At 40.4% G+C, this 13,990-nt stretch overlaps 1 protein-coding gene and 1 pseudogene across 9 annotated transcripts in view; both read right to left on the bottom strand.

The window, feature by feature from the left end:
• The window catches only part of RAI2 (retinoic acid induced 2), a 388,271-nt gene that overhangs the window by 324,687 nt on the left and 49,594 nt on the right, over nucleotides 1-13,990 (bottom strand). The gene's annotated exons all lie outside the window — the stretch shown is intronic.
• On the bottom strand, nucleotides 7,743-8,222 carry LOC125754655 (60S ribosomal protein L35a-like; annotated as a pseudogene).

Consider the following 13,990-nt stretch of genomic DNA (forward strand, 5'->3'; position numbering starts at 1 on the left):
ACTGGTTTATGCTTTGACTTTTTTGATTTTGTGTTTTAGAATAGCAGTTGCCTTTTACTTAAATCATGTGAAAGAATGTTAAATGACAAATGACAGATAAACTTAAATCTTCAACTACATAGAAAAAAAGCCTGAAAGGAAGGACTTTCTTTCTCCTTTTTTTGGTCAAGTTCCTCTGTGTGTAGCTTCATAAATTGAGGTACTTGACTTTGAGCGGAGGACGTATTGTTAGAAAACCTACCTCATCACTTTAGAGAACACTTTTTTTAGTCCACATTTTTTTTTCTGACATTTGTTTCTGTTTCCATTAGGCTCTTTGTTCTCTATCACCAGATATTTTATGAGTCAAGATGGGATAGGCGGTACTGCAGTGACAAAACTGCCCTTCTCTTTTTATCAGGATATTTTTCTCTCAACCAATCCTGCTTTCACCTTCGAAATGATTGCTGTTGTTTTTTTGCTTGTGGGATTCAAGGTCTTATTTTGGACACTAAAATCTGAACATCCTCTCTTTGCATTCTGCCTCCAATAATCCTCAAGGCAACATGGATGCCCCTGGCTGTCCAGACAAGAGTCACCTATAAGGAAATACAGGGAAAAAAAACCACCACGGTGGAAATTTCCAGTGACTATTCCTATAACATGATGCCTCACTTCCTGGTGTTCACCTGTAATCTTGTGACAGGCTCTTGAGTGCCTAGCACTCAAGCTCAGCTCTGCCCCACTGGGCATGTGAATATGAACAGCAGCTGTGTGCAGGATTGGAGGTTTGGGTTTTTAAAAAGATTTTATTTATTCATGAGAGACAGAGAGAGAGACAGAGACACAGGCAGAGGGAAAAGCAAGCTCCCTGTGGGGAGTCTGCTGTGAGACTCATCCCAGGACCCCAGGATCATGACCTGAGCCAAAGGCAGATGCTCAACCAATGAGCCACTCAGGCATCCCAGGCTTGGAGGTTTTTTAAAGATTTTCACTAGGTGCTCCCTTTCTGATCAAGGGCTCATTCACAAGAAGCTCAAAAAAAATACTTTCAGAGATAAACAGAAACATTTTATTCCAAAGTTTGGCAACATTCACCTGCATATTAATTGTGGTGCCATTTTTTTCAACTATTGAAGCATAATAGATTTTTAAAATAATGTAGACATTTTATATATAGGCAAGAAACATTAAATCTTCAGACAGATCAGCTGGAAAATTACTGCTTTATTAATTAGCTGATAGGGCACTGTCAATCCTGATGATGTGAACACATCATGGGTCAGCTTTGATGGAACAGGGAAGGATTAACCAAGGGGTCAGAAACTTCTTGGTTCTGGAAAATTTCAGTTGTCTTTGGAGAAAAGGAAGATGTTGGAAGACAGATCCTATCAGACCAAGAAGACCCATTTAACAGGTTAGTTGATATTTTCTTCCCAGAAAGTGCAGAACTCCTTCCATAATCATAGGAGTATGTTAACTAGCAATTATTCTTGGATCAGCTTTCCCTTTATAAATGTTGCCTTGGCTATGGGTGATGCAGGAAGGCACCCAGATTCCTCAAGGCTCTGTCCTAGAGTCTGGCACTAGGAGAATATGAATGCGGGAAGAATGGGTAGAGGATGAAGGGGGGTTGAAATGAAGCAGCACTGCAGTGGCTTGGGCCCAGACATTGACACAGGACCTCATTCCCAAGGTCACGGTCACTGAGGTCAACGAAGGCCCAAGTTGCAACCATGAACCTCTGTATCTTTGGGCCAGAACTACTTTCTGGGGAGAAGCCAGATTACAGAGTACAGTATCAAAGGCCAGAAAGCTGAAAACCAGAGGTCATCCATAAAGGACAAGCTTCTTTACCCCAAGGGGAGAAAGAAAGGAAATGCCTACCTACCTGCTATGGTCTGAATGTCTTTGTCTCCCCCAAACCTATATGTTGAAACCTAACCCTCAAAGTGATGGTAGAAAGAAGGTAGGGCCTTTGAGAGTACTTAAGTCATGAGTGAGGGGCCCTCATGAATGGTATTAGTGGCTTAGTGGACCCATAAAAGAGACAACAAAGAGTTCCCTCACCTCTCCTGCCATGTGAGGACACAGTGAGAAGATGGCCATCTATCAACCAGGAAACTGGTTTTCACCATACACTGTATCTGCTGGTACCTTTATTTTGGACTTCTAGCCTCTAGAACTGTGAGAAATAAATTTCTGTTGTTTATCAGTTACCCAATCTATGGTGTTTTGTTATAGCAGCTCAAACAGACTTAGACACCATTCTAGAGGAGAGTGTCTAGCTCTTTGTCTCCTGTCCCATTTCTACCTCTGGTGCTGGAGGAAATGAGGGTGTGACATTGGGACACTGGAACATGGCCTTCCACCGACAGAAGTGGTACCGAATTTCTAATCTTAAAGTTCTGCTGGGTAGATTCCCACAGCCCCCTTTTTGTTGCTCAAATCCTTTGACACTGAGTGTCACTGGGGCCACCTAGCATCAACTCACTGACACAACCTAAGGATGCATATGGCTCTCAGCAGCTGAGAGGGTTCCAGCAAGTAGCCATCCAAGGTGGCTTTTGCTCTCCACAACCTCCCCACACAGCTGCAGTCTAGTTCATTAAGCTTGTAACCGTTCTCAGCCTCAGGCCCTCCACCCCAGGCTTTCGTTGGCAGGAAGGGGGCCCTGCAGTGAAGAGCTTTGACAAACGCATATTTGTGAATGCAGATGCGTCATGGGTGACGGAAGAGGGAGAAAGAGGAACAAGTAAATTGTCTGGGACAGCTGGACCAAGAAAGAGGAGGATAGGGGTGTGTGTGTATGCGTCTGTCTGTCTGTCTGTGACTGAGAGAAAGCAAGAGATATGAGGGAGAGGATAGGGCATGAAAGGTGGAGAAAAGCCTGAGTAATAGAGTTAGACCAAGCAGAGTGCCATCCTTGGCTTGGATTTTGAGGTCCACTCAGCGGAGGCAGCCAGAAATGGTCAAGAGATGGGAAAAATAGCAGTGCACTAATATATGCTGCTAGAAGAGAGGCGGGTGCAAGGTGGCCAGGCCCTGCGGGTGGGGTGGAGGGTAGGATTGAGGGATTAAAAAGGTCTCTTAAATGGAGACTGCTGGCATTTACCTCCCTGATTTGAGAAACTTCTCAGGGCATAGGTTACTACTTAGGAACATTATTTTCCTTCTTTCCCTTTTCATAGCCCTTGCTGACAGTTTAACCACTTCTTACCTGCTAAGACCAGTTCTGGGAGGGTAAAGGGATCCCTCACATGATGATTTGCACCATCACCACCCCACTGAGAACTGCTACTGGGGCATGACTGTGTGGGATGGCTGAGGGCTGCTGGACTATAAAAAGACCTCTTTCTTTCATGTTCTTGTTCGCTATTCTCATCTATTTATTCTTCAGTGTAAATGCTAGAATCAATTTGTCAAGTTAAAGTTCTAATAGGATTTTGACTGCCATTGTGTCAAACCAGTATATTACTGCTTTTAATTAAAACCAAATTTGAGACTAAATACCAGTCAGACTAAAGAACTAAAGACTAAAGACTAAAGAACCAGTCAGAAAGGACTTCTTTGTTTGCTCCTTCATTTATTCATTTACTCAGCAGTATAAATTCAGCACTTAGGAGAGCAATAGGATGGAACGCCTGGGTGGCTCAGCGATTGAGCATCTGCCTTTGGCTCAGGGTGTGATCCTGGGATCTCCCTGCATGGAGCCTGCTTCTTCCTCTGCCTGTGTCTCTGCCTCTGTGTGTGTGTGTGTGTGTGTGTGTGTGTGTGTGTGTCTTTCATGAATAAATAAATAAAATCTTAAAAAAAAAGGAAAGAAATAGGAAATTGGTTCCACTGTCTAAAGATGCTGAGAGACACTTAAGGCAAAGAGAAGGGAAAGTACCATCCTAGTATTTTTATGACCCATCCCCCTTACCTTGCCCTAATCCCGGCCTTGGTGGATCCTGTTATCATTTAAAAGTTTGATATAATCTTCATCCTGAATTTTGGCATTAATTTTTTAAATTAATTTTTAAATTTTATTTTATTTTCATTTTTTTAAAAGATTTTATTTATTTATTCATGAGAGACACACAGAGAGAGAGAGAGAGAGAGAGAGAGAGGCAGAGACACAGGCAGAGGGAGAAGCAGGCTCCATGCAGGGAGCCTGATGTGGGACTCGATCCTGGGACTCCAGGATCATGCCCTGGGCCAAAGGCAGGCGCTAAACCACTGAACCACCCAGGGATTCCCATTAATTTTATTTTTTAAATTGAAGTATAGTTGACATCAGTTTCAGGTGTGCAACATAGTGATTTGACAATTGTATACATTATGAAATGTTTACCACATAAATGTAGTTACCGTCTGTCATCATACAAAATTATTACAATATTATTGACCATATTCCTTATACCATACTTGTCATTCTCATGACTTATTTTATAACTGGAAGTTTGTATCTCTTAATCTCCTTCACCTATTTTGCCTATCCCTCCACCCCCTTCCCCACATGGAAGTAGAATCATATAGTATTTGTCTTTCTCTCATTTATTTTTTGATTGAATCATATTTAAATGTATTTTTTGCTATTTTTATTTAAATTCAATTAGCCAATATATAGTATACTATTAGTTTCAGATGTAGAGTTTAGTAATTCATCGGTTGTGTATAACATCCAGTGCTCATCATATCATATGCCCTCCTTAATGCCCATTACCCAGTTATCCCATGCCCCCACTTACCACCCCTCCAGCAACCCTCAGTTTCTTTCCCATAGTTATGAATCTCTCATGGTTTGTCTCCCTCTCTGATTTCTTCCCATTCCATTTTTTCCTCCCTTCCCCATGATCCTCTGTGTTGTTTCTTACATTCCTTATATGAGTGAAACCATATAATTGTCTTTCTTTGATTGGCTTATTTCACTTAGCATAATACCTTCCAGTCCCATCCACATCGATGTAAATGGTAAGATTTCACCCTTTCTGATGGCTGAGTAATATTCCATTGTATATATATACCATATCTTCTTTATCCAATCATCTGATTTGGTTTTATTTATTTGTTTGGTTGGTTTTAGAGAGGGAGTGTGTGCGAGTGAATAGCAGAGGGAGAGAGAGAATCTTAAGCAGATTCCTTGCCCAGTGCAGAGTCCAACATGGGGCTCTATTTCACGACTGTGAGATCATGACCTGAGCGAAAATCAAGAGTCAGGTGCTTAGCCAACTGAGCCCACCCAGGCACCCGTCTGATTTATTTCACTTAGCTTACTACCATCCAGGTCCATCCATGTTGTCACGAATGGCAAGATTTCATTCTTTTTTAGACTGCATTCCACTGTATGTGTGTGTGTGTGTGTGTGTGTGTGTGTGTGTATACACATATCTTCTTTTTTCATCCATCAATCAATAAACACTTAGGTTGCTTCTATATCTTGGCAATTGTAAATAATGCTGTGAAAAATGGTGCATATATCTTTTCTAATTAGTGTTTTCATTTGGGGGGGTAAATACCCAGAAGCAGAATTAGTGTATTATAAGGCACTTCTCTTTTTAGTTTACTGAGGAATCTCCATGTTTTCCACAGTGATTGCACCAATTCACATTCTCACCAACAGTGCACAAGGGCTCCTTTCTTCCACATCCTCACCAACACTTTTTATTTCTTTTCTTCTTGATACTAGCCATTCTCACTGATGTGTGGTTCAGTTTCAACTTGCATTTCCATGATAATTAGCATTTTTTATGTGTCTGTCGGCTATTTGCAGATGACGTGATACTATATATAGAAAATCTTAAAGACTTTGCCAAAAAACTATAGAATAAATGAATTCAGTAAGGTGGCAAGGTGCAAAGTCAGTATACAGAAATTAGTTGCATTTCTATACACCACTAAGGAAACAGCAGAAAGAAAATTTTAAAAACAACCCCATTTACAGTAGTATCAAAGAGAACAAAATAGGAATAAATTTAACCAAAGAGGTGAAAGACTCCTACTTTGAAAACTATAAGACACTGATGAAAGAAACAGAAGCTGACATGAACAAATGGAAAGATATACCATGCTCATGGGTTGGAAGAATTAAAATTGTTAAAATGTCTATACTACCTAGAGTAATCTACAGATTCATTGCAATCCCTATCAAAATACTCAATAGTATTTTTCACAGAACTAGAAAAAAAATCCTAAAATTTGTATAGAACCACAAAAGACCCCAAATAGCCAAAGCAATCCTGAGAAAGAAGAACAAAGCTGGAGGTATCACAAACTCAGAATTCAAGACATACTTCAAAGCTATAGTAATCAAGGGGCACCTGGGTGGCTCAGTCAGTTAAGCATCTGCCTTCAGCTCAGATCATGATCCCAGGGTCATGGGATTGAGCCCCGAGTTGGGCTCCCTACTCACCAGGGAGTCTACTTCTCCCTTTCCCTCTCCCCTGACCCCACTCAGCTCTTTCTCGTGCACTTTCTCTAATATTTTTTAAAAAGCTATAGTAATCAAAACAGTATGGTAGTAGCACAAAAAATAGACACACAGGTGAATGGAACAGATTAGAAAGCCCAGAAATAAACCCATGCTTATATGGCCAATTAATCTATGACAAAGAAGGCAAGAATATACAATGGGGAGAAGAGAGTCTCTTCAATAAATGGTGCTGTGGAAACTGGACAGGTACATACAAAAGAATGAAACTGGACCATTTTTAAATATCATACACAAGGGATGCCTGGGTGGCTCAGCAGTTGAGCATCTGCCTTTGACTCGGCATAATCCTGGGGTCCAGGGATCGAGTCCCGCATCAGGCTCCCTGGAAGGAGTGTGCTTTTTCCTCTGCTTGTGTCTCTGCCTCTCTCTCTGTCTCTCTCATGAATAAATAAATAAAATCTTTAAAAAAAAATCATACACACAAAAAAAGTCAAAATGGATTAAAGACCTAAATGTAGGGCATCTGGGTGGCTCATTTGGTTAAGCATCTGCCTTTGGCTCAGGTCATGATCTCAGGGTCCTGGGATCAACTTCTGCTTTGGTCTCTCTGCTTAGCAGGTAGTCTGCTTCCCCCTCTGCCCCCCTCAACACGCTCTCTCTCTCAAATAAATAAAAATCTTTAAAATAACCTAAATACAAGACCTGAAACCATAAAGCTCCTAAAAGAAAACATAGATGTAATCTCTTGGACACCAACGTTTGCAATATTTTTTTTTGTATCTGTCTCCTCAGGCAAGGGAAACAAAAGCAAAACTTAATAATTGGGACTACATCAAGCCAAAAAGTTTTTATAGTGAAGGAAGCCATCAACAAAGCAAAAAGATAACCTACTGAAAGGGGAGAAATATTTGCAAATGATATATCTTGATAATGTTTTTTAAATTTTTTATTTAATTTCAATGTTGTTAACATATAGTATATTATTAGTTTCAGGGTTAGAATTTACTGATTCATCAGTTGCAAATAACATCCAGTGCTCATTACATCAAGTGTCCCTCTTAATGCCCTTCACTCCATTACCTCTTTCCTCTACCCACCTCCCTTCCAGCAACCCTGTTTGTTTCTAGAGTTAAGAGTCTCTTATGGTTTGCCTCCCTCCGTTTTTATCTCATTTTCTTTTTCCTTCCCTTCCCCTATATTCATCTGTTTGGTTTCTTAAATTCACATGAGTGAAAGCATATGGTATTTGTCTTTCTCTGATTGACTTATTTCACTTAGCATAACATCCTATAGTCCCATCCACATTGTGGCACATGGCAAGATTTCATTCTCTCTCTCTCTTTTTTTTAAACAAGAACAAATCTACACCTTTATTTATTTGCTTTTCATAAGTTTAAATCCTTGAGGGGTACAGCATCACATGGATGCCATGGCCAATGGCTTTAGCAGGAAGGTTGCTTCGGAATTTGGCACAAACCATGCCACTGTTTCCATGAGCATGAGTTACTTTTCCCCAGATTACCCTGGTTTTGTTTGGTTTGCTACCAGGAGTCACTGTGTTGTTCTTTGCTTTGTACACGTAAGCATCACTTGCCTAGACAGAATTCAGTTTCTTCTCGAGCATAAACACCTTTGATCCCCAGTAACGCTGTGTGCTCCCTCTGGTTCTGGAGACCCTGCTGATAGCTGGCAAAATGGCCTTGGACCACAGCCTTCCAGACATATTTGTCGTTTTAGGAGTCCTGTACGGGAGTGCCCGTTCTCTGGGAGTCCAGGGGCCAGCACCATCAGTCCCACATCCCCTCAATCCTGCCCTCCCCATTGCTGGAATCCATAGAAATCCCTTGCTGGCTCAGCCTCTGAGCCACACCAGTGCCCTGCCAAGACATATGGTTGAGCTCATGCACTTATTTGCCAGGTTTCCTTCTTTTCGATGGCTGAGTAGTATTCCATTGCATATATACACCGCTTCTTCTTGATCCGTTCATGTGTGCATGGACATCTCAGCTCTTTCCACAGTTTGGCTATTGTGGACCTTGCTGCTATAAACATTGGGGTGCATGTGCCCCTTCGAATCACTATTTTTGTATCCTTTGGCTAAGTAACCAGTAGTACAGTTGCCAGGTCGTAGGGTGGTTCTATTTTTAACTTTTTGAGGACCCTCCATACTGTTCTCCAGAGTGGCTGCACCAGCTTGCATCCCCACCCACAGTATAAGAGGATTCCCCTCTCTCCACATTCTTGCCAACATCTGTTGTTTCCTGAGTTTTTCATTGTAGCCATTCTGACCCGTGTGAAGTGGTATCCCCTTGTGGATTTATATTTCCCTAATTCTGAGTGATGCTGAGCATTTTTTTTTCATATGTCTGTTAGCCATTTGCATGTCTTTCTTAGAAGAAATGTCTGTTCATGTCTTCTGTCCATCTCTTGACTGGGTGTTTTGGGTTTTTTGGGTGTTGAGTTTGAGAAGTTCCTTATGGATTTTGGATACCAGCCCTTTATCCCCTTTATCCAATATGTCACTTACAAATAACTTCTCCCATTCTGTAGGTTGCCTTTTAGCTTTGTTGATTGTTTCCTCTGCTGTGCAAAAGCTTTTTATCTAGATGATGTCCCAATAGTTCATTTTTGCTTTTGTTTCCCTTGCCTCTAGAGACATGTCTAGCAAGAAGTTGCTGTGGCTGAGGTCAAAGAGGCTACTGCCTCTAGGATTTTAATGGATTCTGTCTCACATTTAGGTCTTTCATCCATTTTGAATTTATTTTGTGTATGGTGTAAGAAAGTGGTCCAGTTTCATTCTTCTGCATGTGGCTGTCCAATATTCCCAACACCATTTGTTGAAGAGACTGTCTTTTTTCTGTTGAATTTTCTTTCATGCTTGTCAAAGATGAGTTGACCACAGAGTTGAGGGTCCATGTATAGGTTCTCTATTCTATTCCATTGATCTATGTGTCTGTTTTTGTGCCAGTACCATATTGTCTTGACAACTATAGCTTTGTAGTAGAGCTTGAAGTCTGCAATTATGATGCTTCCAGCTTTGGTTTTCTTTTTCAATGTTACTTTGGCTATTTGGGGTCTTTTCTGGTTCCATACAAATTTGAGAATTGTTTGTTCCAGCTCTGTGAAAAATGCTGGTGTTATTTTGATAGAGATTGCATTGAAGGTATAGATTGCTTTGGGTAGCATAGACATTTTAACAATATTTGTTCTTCCAATCCATGATCGTGGAATGTTTTTCCATTTCTTTGTATCTTCCTCAATTTCCTTCATAGGTGTTCTATAGTTTTCAGAATACATATCTTTTATCTCTTTGGTTATGTTTATTCCTAGGGGAAAAAAAGTTTATTCCTAGGTATCTTATGAGTTTTGGTACAATTGTAAATGAGATTGATTCCCTGATTTTTCTGTTAATTCATTGTTGGTGTATGAAAATACAACAGACTTCTGTGCATTGGTTTTATATCCTGAGACTTTGCTGAATTCTTCCATCAGTTCTAGCAATTTCTGCGTGTGTGTATGGGGAGGGGGATTCTTTCAGGTTTCCTACATAGAGTATCACATCATCTGCAAAGAATGAAAGTTTCACTTCTTCTTTGCTGACTTGGATGCCTTTTATTTCTTTTCATTGTCTGACTGCTGAGACTAGGACTTCCAGTACTATGTTGAACAACAGTTGGAGTTGCCTTATTTTTCAGTATTGAATGTTCTGAGCCTCTGAACTAGTCAGGTTAAGCTGCAATAATTAATAATTCCAAACTCCAACATATATACTTCTCACACAAAATCCAGCATGGGTGTTCTAGTTGGCAAGCTGTCACAAGCGGCTTTTCTTCAAGCAGTGATTCAGAGGTCCAAACTCTTATTTTATAAGCCTGTCCTCCCCTACATGCCTGGGGTCCTCTGAATTTGGCTGGCTGATGAATAAAGTGACTGAATACAGATTATCACGTGCTATGATTTAGGGGCCAGACTTAGAAGTAATGTGCAGCACTTCTACTCACATTCAATTAGCCAGAACTGATTACATGGCCCCACCTAGAGATGAGAGAGTTGAGAAATGCAGTTACCTGAGTGCCCAAGAGGAGAAAATGGGTTGGATGAGCATCTAGCCAATCTCTGTCACAGCCCCATGCCAGGCACCAAGAGAAACCACAGTGCTCTCTCGCACCAAAATATATTATTAATTTTCATTATATGTAGTATTCCACATAATGTTATAGAAATGATTCACAACTGAGGGTGATCTGACTTCTCTCCAGAAAAAAACCTGGCAGTTTTGTTGTCACAACTGGGAGAATAGCAAACTTCTGGTTTCTATCCAGCATGCAAGGATCTTAGAAGTCATTACTCTCATCCTCACAATAAAAGAAAAGCTGAAGAAACTGAAAATCGACAACTTTTCTTAAGTCCATCTAAGAATTGAGGTCACAGTGAAAACCTAAAAATTGAGAGACAAACTGACAGATACAGATCTGCTCCTGATCTTACTATCAGGAGCAGAAACCACTCTGGAACTAGTACCAGGGCAGGAGAATGTACATACGCTTTAATTGATAAAATGCTTATGGCAAAGCATGGACAAGCTTGTGAAAATTAAAATGTCAAGGAGGCCCAGCCCTAAGGTGAACCTGCAGTTTTGTGGGTTTTACCTCCAGGAGCCCTATTAGGTTCTCATAAATAAGACTGGGAAAAAGTCTACTCTTGCTTCTGGCAGGGGAAGGAGAAAGTTGCCATTTAAAAAATATGCCCAGAGCATTCTGTTTTTCCTAACAAGGCCTACCCTCAAGAAAAACTATTTTGCCACACTATAACCACTTGGAGTTTTACTAGAGCCTATGTGACCTGGAAGAAGGGAAACACCCAAGTTCAACTCCCTCTACCCTTCCTGTCTCACCTGTGGGGTGGGGGGTGGGGGTTAAGCATTTGTGGAGGTCACAGCCCAGGGGCACAGGCTCTCTAAAAGACTAAGACCTAATCATAGGATTATAAAATGTGTCTCACCCCCACAACTTACCACCACATCAGTAAGATTCTTGTGTAATAACAGAGAAAATCAATTGAGAGAACTGCACATCTCAGAGCTTATTTAAGAAGTCTCTAGGGAGGGATCCCTGGATGGCTCAGCGGTTTAGTGCCTGCCTTCTGCCCAGGGCATGGTCCCGGAGTCCTCGGATCGAGTCCCACATCAGGCTCCCTGCATGGAGCCTGCTTCTCTCTCTGCCTATGTGTCTGCCTTTCTCTCTGTGTGTCTCTCATGAATAAATAAGTAAAATCTTTAAAAAAAAAAGTCTCTAGGGAAACCCAAAGGCAACAGTGGTACAAAAATAAGAACATCAGAGAAAATTTTAGCCTTTTCATTCATCTACAGCTACAGCAAACAGTAAACACAATCTAACTCCTATTCAGATAAAACACAAAACTTATGGGATGCCTGGGTAGCTCAGTAGTTGAGTGTCTGCCTTTGGCTCAGGGCATGATCCCGGGTGCAGGGATCAGGTGCCACATTGGGCTCCCTGTGAGGAGTCTGCTTCTTCCTCCGTGTCTCTGCCTCTCTGTGTCTCTCATGAATAAATACATAAAATCTTTAAAAAAAACCATAAAACCTTACATTAGTGGCCTATTCACCTCAGTTCCTTTTACCCATTATATCATGTCTGGCTTTCTTCAAAAAATTACAAGGCATACCAAACGGCAAAAATCACAGTCTGAAGAGACAAAACAAGCATCAGAACCAGACTCAGATATGGCAAAGATTTTGTAATTATTAGACTGGTAATTTCTTCCTTTCTTTTTTCTTTTTTAAAGATTTATTTATTTATTCATTTCAGTATACATTTATAACTAGAGCATCAAAGCATCAAAGATGCCACTAAACATCTTCAAATGCACAAGACAAGCCCCCACAACAAAGAATCATTCAATCCAAAATGTCGATAGTGCAGAGGTTAAGACACTGTATTATAACAATTCCTCATCTACCCCACAGATTACATACCTGAAATTTTACTTAGTAAATGTGACAGAGACAACTAATTGTACAATAAAAATTATGCATTTCCTTTCATAGTATAGAACTGTGCTAGGAAATGGCTTCTCAGTCAGGTACTATATTTCCAGCATCTAGGTAGAGCAATATAGCTAGTTTTTGACAAAGGAATATGAGCAGAAGTGACATATGCCCCCTTCTGAACCCAGGGGATTAGGAGCAGGTATGAATTCTCTACCTCCTTTTCTTCCATTTGGCTACTAGCTAAATGCAAAAGATTGTACACTGAAGTCTGATGCCCTAGGGACAGAAAAAACACAAGATGGAAGGAGCCTGGGTCTTTGAATGACTGCATGGAATACCATCTGCTTCCCAGGATCTTTCCCTTGAATAGTTATGAAGGCAAGAACAAATTCTAGTGTGTTAAGCCACTAAAATTTGGGGGCATACTTGTTACAGAACCTAGAATCTCCCTAGTTAATACAACAAAAGTTTTGTTTTTGTTTCTGTTTCTGTTTTAGAGAGGGAGAGAGAGAAAATCCTAAGCAGGCTCATGCCCAATGCAGAGCTCAACGTGGGGCTAGATCTCACAACCCTGAGATCATGATCTGAGCCTAAATCAAGAGTCAGATGCTTAACTGACTGAGCCACCCAGATGCCCCCAGCAAAAGTTTTAAAAGGCATTTACTTCCAAAAGAATTCTGGATCACCAACATTAAAAACTCACGATTGAGGTAATACATTGAATCACCTTCTTCAATTGCCCTAAGACACTGCAGATTTTGTCATGAGGGCTACATTATCAAGATGCCACATCTTAAGCTTTCAAATGAGACTTTGTTATCTTGAAATAATGACTTTTGCATACCATTCCCTTTTATCCTACTCCCTCTTCCCCACATTAGTGAGATAAGCAGTATCTTTTTCTTGTAACATCCCTAATTAAATTGCCTGGGAACTCCAGAAGCCTATAAGCCAATCCAGCTTCCATGCCTTCCACAAAGGGAACTGTAGGTACCATCTCACTTGCTAGTAGAAAACTAATTCTGTTTCTGTTCTCTAGAGTACATGGAGTCCAGTAGACTGGACTACTTGCTTACACAAAATATGTTAATATTTTTCATATTAAAAGAAGTGAGACCTTATCTATATCTAAACATACCCCATCTCAAGCTACGGTGAACTAAGATAGACAAATACATATAAGAATCTAGTATGTAACAAAGGTCATCATACCAATCAGTGGTATACTAAAGGGTTATTAAATAAACTATCCAAATCAACTGGTTGACTAAATCAGAAAAACAAAGCCCCAAAGTTAAATTCTTATCTCCTCTCACGCCACAAAATAAATTCTTGGTGGGTGAATGATTTAAAAAAAAACACAAATTTTAAAACAAATGCTTAAACCATACTTATATGGTAACAAATTTTCCCAAGTATAAAAGCAGAGAAAAAGATACTTGCGGGGAAGATGGTAGAGTAGGAGGACCCTAATCTACCTTATCCCACCGATACAAATAGGTAACACTCATATCCATGTAAATAACCCAGAAAACAACACAAAGACTAGCAGAACAAACTCTACAATTAAATGTACACAAGAGGCT

This window comes from Canis lupus, chromosome X (assembly GCF_003254725.2).
Source record: "Canis lupus dingo isolate Sandy chromosome X, ASM325472v2, whole genome shotgun sequence".
In the NCBI taxonomy this organism is placed as follows: domain Eukaryota; kingdom Metazoa; phylum Chordata; class Mammalia; order Carnivora; family Canidae; genus Canis; species Canis lupus.